Raw genomic sequence first — 14,434 nt, 5'->3', positions numbered from 1 at the left:
AAAAGGAGGAGGGAGAAAAATTGTTCTCCTTAACCTCTGAGGATAGGCCAAGAAGCAATGGGCTTAAATTGCAGCAAAGGCAATTTAGGAAGTTTTTCCTAATGTCCAACTAACTGTCAGAGTGGTTAAACACTGGAATAAAGTGCCAAGGGAGGTTGTGGAATCTCCATCATGGAGGTTTTTAAAAGCAGATTAGACAAACACCTGTCAGGGATGGTCTAGATAATACTTAGTCCTGCACTGAGTGCAGGGGACTTGACCAGAAGACCTCTCGAGGTCCCTTCCAGTCCTATGAGTCTATGCCCATCAACATGGTATCTGACCATCTGAGCCCACAAAGTTTCAAATGACTTGAATAGTCCTAGGTTTGTAGTTTTCTTTGGTGTTTAATTGGGTGATTTTTCTCTCTATTGCTTCAAAAATAGAAAAGTAAATGAGCCAAAAGGTCTAATGAACTTGTCTTGGTGTCTATAATTTCTTTGATCAAGTAAAACAGGTAGCAAAGCTGGAGTGACAAGCTGGAGTGGCAGCCAGAAGCTGCATTATAATTGCACAGCTATGAACTCACGTAGCTAGTGTAGGATGCTGGGATTACAGTGTGCATCAGCAAATTAATCTGAAGCATTTTCAAATCCATTTTTATTAAAAATATTTATTTTCCTTCTATTTTGCATCCCCTTCATAATTTAAAACTAATATAAATACAGAAGCAGGCAACCCTACTGGAAATCCAATATCTCCTCCACCTTCATCCAGCATGGGCTGAATCAGAAGAACCGAGTTGTATGGGTCACTAGTTTTGGATCCATGGTCTAGAAAAGGACTCTCTCTTTCCTTTGTGTAGATGGGTTTTCTGAAGATATTAGATTGGGTTCAGCCCTGGAATAAGCAGCTGTAACAGTGAGCCATGCCTTTGTGACCTTGCTGTTACTCATTACATCAGAGGTTCTCAAACTGTGGTCCACGGACCACCAGTGGTCCACAAGCTCCATTCAGGTGGTCCGTGGATAGTTCCCTCTAAGGTGCACACCTGGGCAGCTGCACATGAGTGCAGGCATGGCTCCACAAATTAGGTACCTGGACCCCGGAGAAGACACACATGTAAGGTGAGGTGGTGGCCTTGGGGGCAATAGGGGGTAGATGGGAGGGGGCAGTGGGGTGAGAAGAGGGGGTGGGGGGAATTTGGGATGTGCAGGGCTGTGATGGCCAGAGAAAGAGGCAACTTTCCCCAGCTCCAGAGCTGTGGCTGCCAGGGAAAGATGGCCCTCCTTCCCAGCCTCAGCTCTGTGGCTGCTGCGGTGGGGGAGAGACCCCCCTCTCCTTCCCAGCCCCCGCTTGGGGACTGCCATGGCCGGGGAGAGAGGGCACATCCATCGCATTAGAAAGGTAAGACTACAGATATTAAAATATGAGTTGTGTGCTTTTATTTGTAGAACAAAAAAGGTTTATTATTGTTGTTTTTTATATAGCGCTTTTACCCAAAGCACTTTACAATAGTAGGCTAACGGTACAAATGACATTTGGATAGATTATTAAGTGGTCCACCAAGACCCTCAGCAATTTTCAAGTGGTCCACAAAAATAAAGTTTGAGAACCACTGCATTAGAGTGTTATAGTGAATAGTGCTAATGGCTTTCACATTGGGCATCACTGATGTATAAGTACTCAGGGTGAAATGCTTCACAGGGAGAGTCCCACATGTTATGCAGTAACTGCATCCAGAGAACCATTCAGGGTTACTCTTCTTTGGCTGGGATTTAAGCTTCTTTTGGGTTGCAAAGTCAGCCAAGGGAGGCTAGATGCCCAGACTCATCCCTCCAAGCTCTGTGGTCTCCAAGCACTACCCTTATCTATGTGTTTTCCCACATAAAATGTGCCCAGGCCAAGGGAAGAAAAGAGGAACAGGTTGTGAGATGTGTGTAAAGTCCTGGAGATAGAGGTACAAGACAGCTGCTTTTGGAAATAGGGCAGAGGTGGGTCATCTGAGACTTCTGCTTTACAGGGCTGACTGCATGCAGTCTTTTACAACCTCTGTTCCAAGAAACAACCTGTGAACATTTTGCAAATAAATTAAACTCAGAAAATACCTGATTCCACATCACCAATTTTTGCTCCAAATGGGAAATGACTTTAAAGGCCCTGGTATCTGCTACTGCTGGGCAATAATATCAGGGAATGAATACACTCGCTCTTAAAAGCTTGATTTGGTCCAGCACTCTACCTCTTCAACAGCTCCGGCTGTTGAGACTAGATCACCCCCACATTTTGTTTGCTATGCTCAATGCTGATAGAATACTGATCAGATTCAAGGTCTTTTTTCTCATTATTAAGCTCTTCCACAATACTGGTCCAAGATAATGATGAGAACAATTCTGTGTGTGTGTGTGTGTGTGTGAATTATCTCCTTCATCATCTATGTTCCTCAGGAACTATGCAGCACTATACTTCTGCTCTCAAAGTTTTGATCCTAGGAGACAGAAATCCAGAAATATGGAACCTGCTTCCAGCGGAGAGCAGCATGACCATAAAACTCAACTACTTTCATAGCTCATTGCAAAACCCATTTCTTTACTTTAGCTCTACACAACAATGACCAAGAAAAGAAGGAAGCTAGAGGAAAGAGAAGGAAGAGGTGGCTGTGCCAAAAATAAAGATAAATAAACAAAACAAGCCTTCTGCCATTGTGCAAAAAGGGAACAAACAGAACCACAAGGTAGTTGGTTATGGTGCTGTTCTGTACAGTGATCAGGCACTACGGTGCATCATACCAAGAAAGGTATGATGGGATACTAAATATTGTAGTATAACCCACTGGTGAATGTGTATGTCACTTCCCCCCTGTGCCTCATCCACAGAGAATATAAGTTCATTTCAGCACCAACTAAGGAACCATAGCTCAAAGTGAAGCAGCTCACATGTTTAGGTCTGAAGGGCCCAGTTCAGTCCCAGTTTAGTAGGTAGCTGTCACCAGCGGCGTATTAATGCCTAGGCCAACAAGGCCTAGGCCTAGGGTGGCAAATTTGCAGGGGCAGCAAATTTATAATAGCATCCAGAGGCTGCTTCCCCCGGTGCCGGTTTGCGCCCTCTGCCCCTGGCCCCGCCCCAACTCCACCCCTTCCCCCCCCTCCCTGCCCCTATTAGTCCCCTTCCCCAAATCTCCGCCCCAGCCCCCCCTCCTCTCCTGAGCGCTCAGCGTTCCCCCCCTTCCCCCTTCCTTCATGAACCTGTTTCGCACACAAGCACTGGTGGGGAGAAGCAGGACCCGGCGGCCTGCTCGGGGAGGCGGCGGAGGCGAGCTGTGCGGAGGGGGCGGGGAGCGGCAATTATTTCTGGGCCTAGGGCCGGCAAAATCATTAATCCGCCACTGGCTGTCACAGTAGCACAAAATGATAGAGGCATAGCAAGCACTAAAGCTTTCTGCAAACCAATCCAAACTCCAGCCTCAGAATTAGTATGTTGTTACACGGCGTCATCATGCATCTTCCTCTCGTTGAATGTGTAATGTTTAAGTCTCACGAAATATCAAACCAATATGATTGTGATGTGAAACGGCAGCAGTGCAGGAATGTGCAAAGATACTTCATCTTGTATAGAAAATAATGAACGGCATTTGGGGCACATTAGCTTCCTTATAGTTAATATAACCACCACCACTACAGATGAATGTTCCAGCTCAGTCAAATGAAATAAATCAATGCCCTCTGTGTACTTTTTTGGGGATGTTTTCCTTCCTCAGTGGCTAATTATTGAAGATTGTTCTAAACCCAACAACATGCCTCCTTCCTGCTTACTCACGCTAAAATATCGTCTGTCCAGGAGATCACAATCAGCTGATACTGACAAGCGGAAGAGAAGCATGAAAGAGAGAAAGAGGAATATAGTTTATGGGAGGAAGAAAAAGAGCTGTAACGACTGGAAGTTTTGCCAGTGATTTCAGTGTTGAGAACAAAATTGGACCTTGCTGACAGGAGGATTTTGTTGCATTGCATTTCCCTGACAGAGGGGAAGTACAGACCAATGTAACCCCATCTGTACAGCCGATGGCTGAATAGGACGGCATAGCAGCTGAGCATGCAACATAAAGGTGAGAGTAGGCAGCACTGGCTCCAGCTGTTCACCTGAGTTTTGAACTGCTTTAAGGATTATGTGCTCATCTGTTTAAGGATCTTCAGAAAACAGAGCGGCTCACTCCAGCCTTACAGTATGGAGTAATTTCTCCTTTCACATGGCGATTTCTGAAACCTAACTGACATCTGCCCAGGCATTGCTCCCTCCCATTGACCCTTGCCTTTTACTTAATGAATACATCAAATCAAATAAAAAAGCAGTGAGCACTACACACCAACCCTATGAAATGTGAACAGTGCAACCTAATTTCATCTAGTACTGTACCAGCTGGGGTGGCAGTCTTAAGGGACTTCCCTCCCCCGAAGTGTCTGCTCTCTCTTGTATTGTGTAACAAGCACATAGTAGACAGGGAAGTAAAAGAGTCTTTGAAATATAGCTGTCTCTGGTATGTTAATTCTCTCCCCACCTCAGTGATGCATCAGTTGAATGCATGATATGTATATCTGTCTTCTTTGGCCCCAATTACCACAGTACTGAGTGCCTCCTAGTCTTTAATGGATTTATCCTCACAACCACCCTCTGACATAGGGAACAACTATGATCCTTATTTTATAGAAGGGGAACTGAGGCACAGCAGGGCTAAGTGACTTGCCCAAGGTCACATAGGAAGGCTGTGGCAGAGCAGGGAATTGACTCTAGGTTTCCTGAGTCCGAGGCAAGTCCCTAGCCATGGGGCCATCCTTTCCCTTGGCAAGCAAATAGGATGAATGCCAGATTTATGCAATTTATTTGAAGGTGAAAGTCTATGAGGTCAGAAACAGAAAACTGTCCTGCACTAGCCTGAAAGGGCCAGATTTTCCAAAGAACTCAGCTCCCATTTACCCACGTAAATGAAATGGTCAGATTTTGAAAGGGGCTCAGAACCCAGCAGTTCCCATTAAGAATATTGGGAGCCATTGGATACTACGACCTGTTGATACTACGATCTATTCCTTCCTTAGAAGTTTTTAAGGTCAGGCTTGACAAAGCCCTGGCTGGGATGATTTAATTGGGGGTTGGTCCTGCTTTGAGCAGGGGGTTGGACTAGATGACCTCCTGAGGTCCCTTCCAACCCTGATATTCTATTCTATGATTCTATGAGAAAATCTGTCCCTAATCTCCCTGGAGCAGAGACCCTGCCTTACACGTTGGATACAGGGCAACGCCCATGGTCAGCGCTCAACAAAAACAAAAGTCTCTGGTCCTCATGTATTTTCCTTCTTTTGTGAGATAAAAAAGGAGTAGGGGCTCAGCAATGGTGCATGCTTAACTTTTTGCATGTGCAATTTTCTATACAGTCAGAGACTCCGTCATGAACATTTCTGACAAGAAAGGGTGAGACTAGATGGCCAGCAGCCTGCTGCAAAGATTGCTCCTGTCAGAGGAAGGAGGGGCTAACTGTTGCCTTCCCTGCAACAGAGCCAAGGGGAACACACTAGCTCAAAGCCAGCATTTTTCAAGTTTACGCTAACGCGCGAATCTTTCCTTTAAACCCATGTAACAGTGAAAGGGAAAATCATCTTGGTAATTTAACAAAGCCAGACTGAAAATGAAGGTGTTACAATGCATCTGTTACAAGACAGGCCACAGCAGCCAAACTGCCATCGTGTGGTTCACAAATCATGCTGCTGCAACTCTGCTAGAGTATTCCTTCATAATTTATTCTACACACGTATGGAATAAATCTGAGGACAATATATTCCAGACAGGAATAAAGAGCTTTGGTTCTCTGGAGTCTAAATATCCAATATAGATCAATGTTGCTAGAGGGAAAAAGAGAGAAATTTAATTACCTCAAGCCTTAGCTTGAATGCAGAGAATGGTGCGGGGGGAGGAAGTGTTTGGACAGGGGCAGAAGTCAACTAAATGCCAATGTTATTTGTATGAGACTATCTGATAAAGAGGAAACAGGATCCAACATGAACATGAAAGAATATTCTTAAAGTTTGGAAAGGATAATGCTGTTGAGCACTGGGTTGAATTGAGTCCTACATGCATGGCCTAGACAAAACAGAGAGCAAAGGCATTGAAAGATTCCATTTCTGTGGCAAGTATTTGCATCCTTCATGGTCCCTGGGGTTCCCCTCTTTAGCCATTATAGAAAGGTTGGGAGGAGGGGCTGCTGATTATTTGCAACTATGAAGTATCACCCATGACACAGATGCAAGAATGTTGGAGCCTGCTGAAGGATTTCCAAGCTCGTCAGGTGCTTCAGCACATTTAGCAGGTGCCAGTAGCTTTTGCTGCTACCATATGTTGCTTGCGCCCTCCTCTCACACTGATTTGAGGATGGTGGAAGGTTGCCTTTCCTGCCCTGTTTCTTTGGTTATCAATGAATATTCTACATGTGATTATAGAGAAGGTCAATGTGATGAGAACATGATGGAATTGCAGCTGCCCTGTGTACACCATCAACTGAACTCTAGTGCCATCTAATGAGCAGGAGAGACTAGAAAACCTTTCACTTCTATGGTGGAATGTACCAAATATCATATGGAAAATAGTGTTTTTAACCCCTTTGTTAAAAACAAAAGAAATAACGGTCAAACTGTCCAATATATTCAGGCCCTTACACCTCCTCTTTCCAGTGAAAACTTAAGCTTCAGTAAAAGCTGAAAAGAAAGAGGCTAGATCAAGAAATAAAGCACAGTTTGGAGTTTGGTGCATGTTTTGGAATCTATCATTGAAAATGCTGTCAGCCACAAGTATTATTATTGTAGTAATCAGTCAACTAAGAACTTAACTCTCTCTTACACCTGGTAAGAAAAAACAATACCTAATTTTACATTTGTTTATCGCTCTCTGATCCCAAACAACAAAAATCATGGATGGAAGAAAATTATACTGGCAATTATATTGCACTCACGAAAGTATCATAATTATCAACCAAAATACTTTGTTGTTTGGGTTTGTTTAGTTAACAGCCTGGCTACAGTCATTCATTTATCATTTTAATTTGATAAATTTGAACAACCTGAAAGAAAAGATTCAGGAAAGGATTTTGTGGGAGTCGATGGGAGACTAACTCATGAGTAGACACTGCAAGATTTCACCCTGTGTTTAAAAAACAAATATCACACACTCTATTTTGGATGTGTACGCTCCAGTTATTGTACCAATGACTGTGCCTGAATTCTCTCTAATGGGTAAACTCCGTACCTGGGTGCTGTGGTGTGAAGAGACATCATGTACCGTGTGCTAATGAAGCCATAATACCTGTGGAGAAAATTATATCTGAAACATCAAATTAGTGGGGACTGAACATCTAGAGGATTAATAACAGGTTTTGAAGCCTTTCACCTCTAGGTCACAGGCTCAATTTCAGCCTCGGTTGGTAGCTATAATGAATTTGCACACTGCAGACAACAGACAATTCATATATATCTTCCTTAGGAGCCAGGCTGAGAACACAGTCCTTCGACTAACCAGGACATTGGCCTCTACCCAGCGTACAGGGCCGGCTCTAGGCACCAGCAAAGCAAGCACGTGCTTGGGGCAGCACATTTCCAGGGGTGGCATTCCGGCCATCCCTTTTTTTTCCCCCGGCCCCGCTCAGTCAACCAATGAGCCCCTGCGTGGGGTGGGGCAGCGGGCTCAGCGCAGGGGTCCCAGCCCGGGGGCGATCCCTGCCCTGGCCCCCCACTGCCAGGGGCGCGGGGCGATGTGGCTCCTCCCCTTCTGCCCGCCCCTGCTGCATGTGTCACAAACGGCGGAGGAGCTGGAGTCGAGCAGAGCGGAGCCTGGGATCGGGCCAGGACCCACAGCCAGTAAGGGACCCGCTGCCCCAGGTGGCTCGGCGCTGGGCGGGCGCCCAGGTCCGCCCCACTCCCCACGGCTGACCCACCCCCCAGCTGCTCTGTCGGTTACTGTCCCCTCTGCGGGGGTGGGGCTGGGTCTGAGATCGGGCTGGAGGCCCACGGGCGGGATGTACAGTCCCGAGCACCTCACTCCAAACACTGCTATAGCATTACGCATTCTTTTAACATTACCAGTATCAGTGGATTCTGGTGAGCGCACTTTCCCAAAACTGAAATGACTAAAAAATTATTTGAGGTCCACCATGTCTCAAAATAGTTTGTCAGGGCTCGCATTATTTTCAACTGAAAGTGCCATTGCAAAAAATTTAGATTTCACTGAATTATTAAAAGACTTCACAAATATAAAAACCAGAAAAATTCAGTTCATATAAATTCTTTTAATTTATGAGAAACTGGGCGCACTGGAAAACACTAACATTATTCATTATAGTGTATAGTTGAACCCAAATTGTTTGTAATTGTGATTTTGTTAAAATTAAATCAGTACACTCATAGGAAATTGTTTTATTTCACTAACTACAAATTCTCTGTTTTAATTTTTTATATTTTAAACAGTCCAAAACAAAAAAAACATTGCAAAGTGCAAACGTGTAAAAGCGAAAAAAAAAGGGGGGGATGGCCAAAAAATTTTTTGCTTGGGGTGGCAAAAAACCTAGCTACTCTGGCAGGGCCAACTCTATCAGACACATCCAGGAATAGCATGAGAGTCAAATAGATTGAGCAGCTGCCTGCAATAAGTCCGGAAAACAGCAAGGGACAGCAGAGACTCGTGCCTGTAGCACCAGAAGAGTTGTCTTAAGGCTTTTTCTTGCCCAGATCAGCTCCCTACCCTCAGCAGCTGAGCATGAGGGGCCAAAACCAGACAGAACCTGCAGACCCACTCTCCCATCCTTTGGCCTGCAGAGGAGGCCAACCTGGCCATCAGCTTGTTCTCTGGCTCTTCTCCTTCCCCCTGGGCAGGGACATGCACAGGAATTTAAATTTGATAGCTTTTGGAGGGGTATGTTCTGTGCCCCCTGACCCGGCTCCAGAGCCAGAGGAATTATGTGCCCCCACCAATTTTGGTGGGGGCTATGTTCCTGTTTGCGCCCCCACCCACGCACACCCCTGCCCCTGGGGAGAGAGAGGAGATGTATGAGGGGCTGAGTGTGAAAGGGGGGAGAGAGAGAGTGAGGGGAAGGCTGGGGAGAAGGGGATGAAGGAATGTGAAAGGGTGGGTCAGAGGGCGGGAGCCAGTATGAATGAGCAAAAATACGACCCAACTCAGTAAACTGGAAGAGAAAAGATGGAGTGGGAGATAGAGCTGGAGATTTGAAAGAGAGTGGAGTGAACGAAAGAATCCCTGAAAAACTGAAACTGTTAAAAGAAAAAAACACCAATTTTACATTTTGTCCTGAGCCCCTTATTCTGTGTCTGCTACCTGAGAAGGAGAATTCCTTCAGATCACAGCTCCATAAGCCAGTAACTAAATGCCAATGCTAAGAAGTCAAAAAATCATGAATCAGATTCCAAAAATCATGCATGTTTCTTTTAAATAATGAATTTGGGGTTCTTTTTATTAACTTACTAGTTTCTGAGCCTTTAGGGTTCACTTCCTTCATCTCTCTTCTCTGCAAGCATGAGGGCTAAAAACTTAATAATAAAGTATTATTTTTTAAAGAAAGTTGAGATTTTCATGAAGTCACTGGATTCTAGCAGCTGGGGCTTTAAGTAAAACACCAAATATTTGAGACTTGTGATAAAATTTGCAAGGGTTGGCACCAACTTTCCCTCACTTATTTACACAGCCAGTGTGTTACAGACTGACTAAAAGTCATTAACTTCTGATGGCTCTTCAGTAACCCAGGTGACAGAACTTAGTGGCCTCACCGACTTCTCATTTTTCAAGGATTCACATCACAAAAAAATAGACTCAACATCCCCCTCCTTTTTTGTCAGTTTTAGCAAAGGCCAATGGCTGAATGAGGATGGAGGCCAAATTAACCATTCGCCCTCAGGAGTGGTCCCTCCAGCCCAGTGCTGAGGCACAACAGGGGGTAGCATGGAGAACGTTGGCCATACGATAGCTTCTTAGTGGCCAGAAGATTGGAATGGTGTCACGCTGGCGTTTAACCCCAGCATATTTAAAGACTAACAGCCACAAAGCCTTTTACAGCTGATAGAGGGTGGCCAGGTTAGACAAAAAATGGAGGTTGAAAGACCTTCATGGAATGACCTTACTCAAGAATTAAAAATGTTTTCACACTATGTTTGAAAATCCATCACAATGAATCGAGATGACATTTATCGCCAGGAAAAACTAGGTAAAATTATCTTTGACATGAGGAGAGAGGCAAGTGTACATGCTTAATGACCCACAAACATTTATTTGCTAGAACAACAGCTAAGCATCGGGTGAGCAATAAAATTGAAGGTTTTTTTTTAAAGTCTTAACACAATTTCAAGGCATATTGACTAATTCCAGCATTCTGTTACTCATTTTTGACTGTGTGTTTTCTATACAAACACTTTTTAAAAGGTGTCTGAACAATAATCATCAAAGCCCAGGAAGAAAAAAGCTGCATGAATGATGTCACCAATGAGGTCTATTTCCTTTAGCAACTTGCATTCCTGTTACATGCATTCTCCATAGATGGAGAGAAGAGGAAATGGTAAAATCAAAAGCTGGACTGTTCACAAGCATTTCATTACCCAGGATGGGTAATCAAGTTCAGAAAAATCACTAAACCCCTCCCTGCAACTTGTGACACCTTGGGCCCAGTATTCAGACTACACATGTATAGCTCCCATTGACTGAGCTGAGTTGTGGGCACTCAGCACACCCTACAAGAAGGCCCAAAGTTGTCAAGATTCAGTAACTGGGGCACCCAAAAATCAATGGCCACTTTTAAAAAATTTTGGTTTCCATGTCAGAGTTCAAAAAGAAGAAGTTATTCACCTTGTGCAGTAATGACAGTTCTTCAAGATGTGTGTCCCTGTGGTTGCTCCATTTTAGGTGTCGGTGTCTCGCTGCGCAGGAGACTGGAGATTTTAGGTAGCAGCACTCAGTCAGGGCTTGTGCGCGCAGCAGCTGTCTCACAGTATCGTTGGTGCCTCTTGTAGTGCACACACAACCTGACCCCCTCCCTTCCTTCTCTACTACGGAGTCTGATAGCAAAAACTCTGAAGTAGAAGGGAGGAGGGTGGGTAGTGGAGCACCCACAGGGACACACATTTCGAAGAACCATCGTTACTGCACAAGGTGAGTAACTTCTTCTTCTTTGAGTAGTGTCCCTGTGGGTGCTCCACTTTAGGTGTCTGTAGAGCAATGCCCCGCTGTGGATGGTAGGGACTTCGAAGTTATATGTTTAGTGGTCGAGAGCACAGTAAGACCAACTATGGTGTCTGACATAGCCCCTTCGGTGATGGCATAGTGTTTAGCAAAGATGTGCTCTGATGCCCAAGTGGCAGCTCTACATCTATCTATTAAGGGGACATTGTTTAGGAAGGCTATTGATGTAGCCATAGCATGTGCAGAATGAGATCTGATGCCTGAGGCTCTTTATTGTGTAGTTGGTAGCAGGTTTGGACACAGGTGGAGATCTCTGAGTCGAATTTGCACAATCCTTGGATCATTCTGTTGTGGAGATAAAACAGTCTAGGTGATTTCCGGAAAGGTTTGGTTCTGTTTAAATAAAATGGTATGGCTCGTCTGACATCCAGTGTGCGGAGGGCGGCCTCTTGAGAATCTCTGTGTGGTTTAGGGTAGAATGTGGGTAAGTATCGTTTGTTTTATGTGGAAGGATGTAGCTACTTTCAGCAAAAATTTCGGGTGAGGTCGAAGCATGATTTTATCTTTGGTGAATACAGTGTAGGGAGGTTCAGCCATCAGTGCTCCTATTTCGCTGATCCTTCTGGCTGACAGTGATGGCCACCAGAAACGTGACCTTCATTGACATATGTAGGAGAGAGCAGGTTGCTAGTGGCTCAAAGGGTGGTCTGGTCAGACATTTGAGTACATGATTCAGGTCCCATGGTCGTGTAGGTTGTCGAACTTCCGGAAACATGTTCTGTATACCCACTAGGAAGCGTCTCATAATTGGGTGAGCAAAGACTGATGTCCCCTCTATCTTACCGTGAAAGGCTGTAATGGCCACTATATGTACTTTAACTGAGCTTATGGTTAAACCAGATTCTTTGAGTTCTAGTATATAGTCTAATACAGTAGGTAGAGGCACCATGACCGAATCTGTTTTTGTTAGCACCACATCGAGAGTCTCTTCCACTTCTGGAGGGAAGTATTTCTGTGGTAAATTGTCTGCTGTTTAGTCTGAACAGTCTAGTTCTCCATGTTGGAACTATGTAGGAGTCATGCTTTGAAGTGGAACTTCTCCGGATTGGGATGGAGTGTTTGGCCCTCGTTCTGTGACAGAAGATCTGCTCGTAAGGGAAGCGTTTGTGGACTACACACTGCCAGGTGTAACAGGTAAGGGAACCAAGTCTGTCTGGGCCAGGTGGGGACAATCAGGATGATGTGTGCTCTGTTGGTCCATATCTTGTGAATGACTCGTGAGATTAGAGGTATTGGCGGGAATGCGTATAGGAGTGATGTGTTCCACAATATGAGGAAGGCATCCCCTAGTGATTAGGGTGTTAGACCCACTCTGGAGCAGAAGAGTGGGCACTTGTGGTTTGTTGTTGATGCAAATAGATCTATTGTTGGGTAGCCCCATTTCTGAAATATCATTTTGAGGACACGGTCGTGTATTTCCCATTCGTGTTCCTCTGAGAAGTGTCTGCTTAGTGTGTCTGCTGTTGTGTTCTGGCACCCCAGTAGGTCAGATGCCGTGATGTTTATGTTGTTGCGGATACACCAATTCCATAAGTTCAGGGCTTCTGTGCATAGAGAATGAGAGTGAGCTCCTCCTTGTCGATTGATATAGAACATGCATGCAATGTAGTCAGTTAATATGCAAATTTATTTGTTCTGCATGATTGGCAGGAAGTGACAGCATGTGTTGTATACTGCTCTGAGCTCTAGGAGGTTGATGTGAAGTTGAGTTTCCATCACCGACCACTTGCCCTGTATGGTGTGGTGGTCCAAATGAGCACCCCAACCTATCAGTGACATGTCTGTTGTGATAGTGAGTGATGGAGGGTCCTGTTGAAAGGGTATCTGTGCAAACATTTTCTGGTTCCGTCCACAAGCGTAAAGACATGATGGCCTTTGGAGGCAATGTGACTCTTTTGCTTAGGCTGTGTTTGCTGGGCATATACACAGTGCTCAACCAGCCCTAAAGACAGTGCACGTGAAGTCTTGCGTGCTTACAACAAAGGTCGTGGCTGCCATATGTCCCAGAAGCTGAAGGCAAGTCTTCACTGACATTTGTGGACTGGTGGTAATCATGGAAATGAGTGTGTTCATTGTCATGAACCTGTGGTTTGGTAGCATTGCCTTGGCTTGTATGGAGTCAAGGTAGGCTCATATGATCTCCAGGCATTGTGTCGGGGTTAGAGTTGATTTCTTTGACTTTATCTGCAACCCTAGCTTGTGGAATAGCTCTGTGGGTATTTGTACCATGGGTGTCACCTGAAAGGTATGACCTGGGAAGAGTAGGCAGTCATCCAAGTACGGGAAGATCAGCACCCCTCTTCGTCGTAATTGTGTGGCTACTACCGTGAGCGTTTTTGAAAAAATTCAAGGAGCAATGGAGAGGCCAAAGGGTAGGATTTGGTATTGGTAGTGGTTGGATCCTACCGTGAATGTCAAGAATCGTCTGTGGGCCGGATGTATGGTGATATGAAAATATGAGCCTTGAAGGTTGAGAGCTGAAAACCAGTCCCCCCTGTCTAGCGCTGGTATGATTGTGGCCAAGGTGACCATTTTGAACATGTGGTTTTGGACAAATTTGTTTAGCTTCCGAAGATCTAAGATGGGTCTCCATCCACTGCTTTTCTTTTTGGTGAGGAAATAGTTTGAGTAGAAACCCTTCCCCCCGTCTTGATTCGGAACTCGTTCCACAGTACCCAGGTGTAGGAGGTGGTCCATTTCCTGTTGTAGGAGGTGCTCATGAGAGGGGTCCCTGACGAGGGACAGGGAAGGAGGGAGGGTGGGTGGTATGGAGAGGAAGGGGACGGCATAACGAGATCTTATGATCTCCAGTAACTATTGGTCTGTTGTTATAGATGCCCAAGCATGGTAAAAAGGGCGTAAGAGGTGGCCAAAAGCTTGGGTAGGAGTGTCCGATAGCGCTATAGTCTGTGGGAAGTCATTCAGACCCTTGATTAAGACTTCAAAATTGAGGCTTGGTTGTGGATGGTTGAGAAGACGAGGCCTGGTGTTGCAGGGTGCTACGTCTTTGAGGTGGTTGTTTATTCCAGTTATGGTCAAAATGTCGCTGTTGTGGGTGGTAGAAAGATGTCTCTTGTTCTTTGATATGGTGTATATCGGCGTTGTTTGTTAGGCAGGGTGTATATGCTTAAGGTAGGTAATGTAGCTCGAGAGTCCCTCATTGTATGTAAGACTTCAT

The sequence above is a fragment of the Natator depressus genome, chromosome 8 (assembly GCF_965152275.1).
Source record: "Natator depressus isolate rNatDep1 chromosome 8, rNatDep2.hap1, whole genome shotgun sequence".
Lineage (NCBI taxonomy): Eukaryota > Metazoa > Chordata > Testudines > Cheloniidae > Natator > Natator depressus.
The sequence above is the reverse complement of the archived record's forward strand: the minus strand, read 5'-3'. Positions refer to the sequence as shown.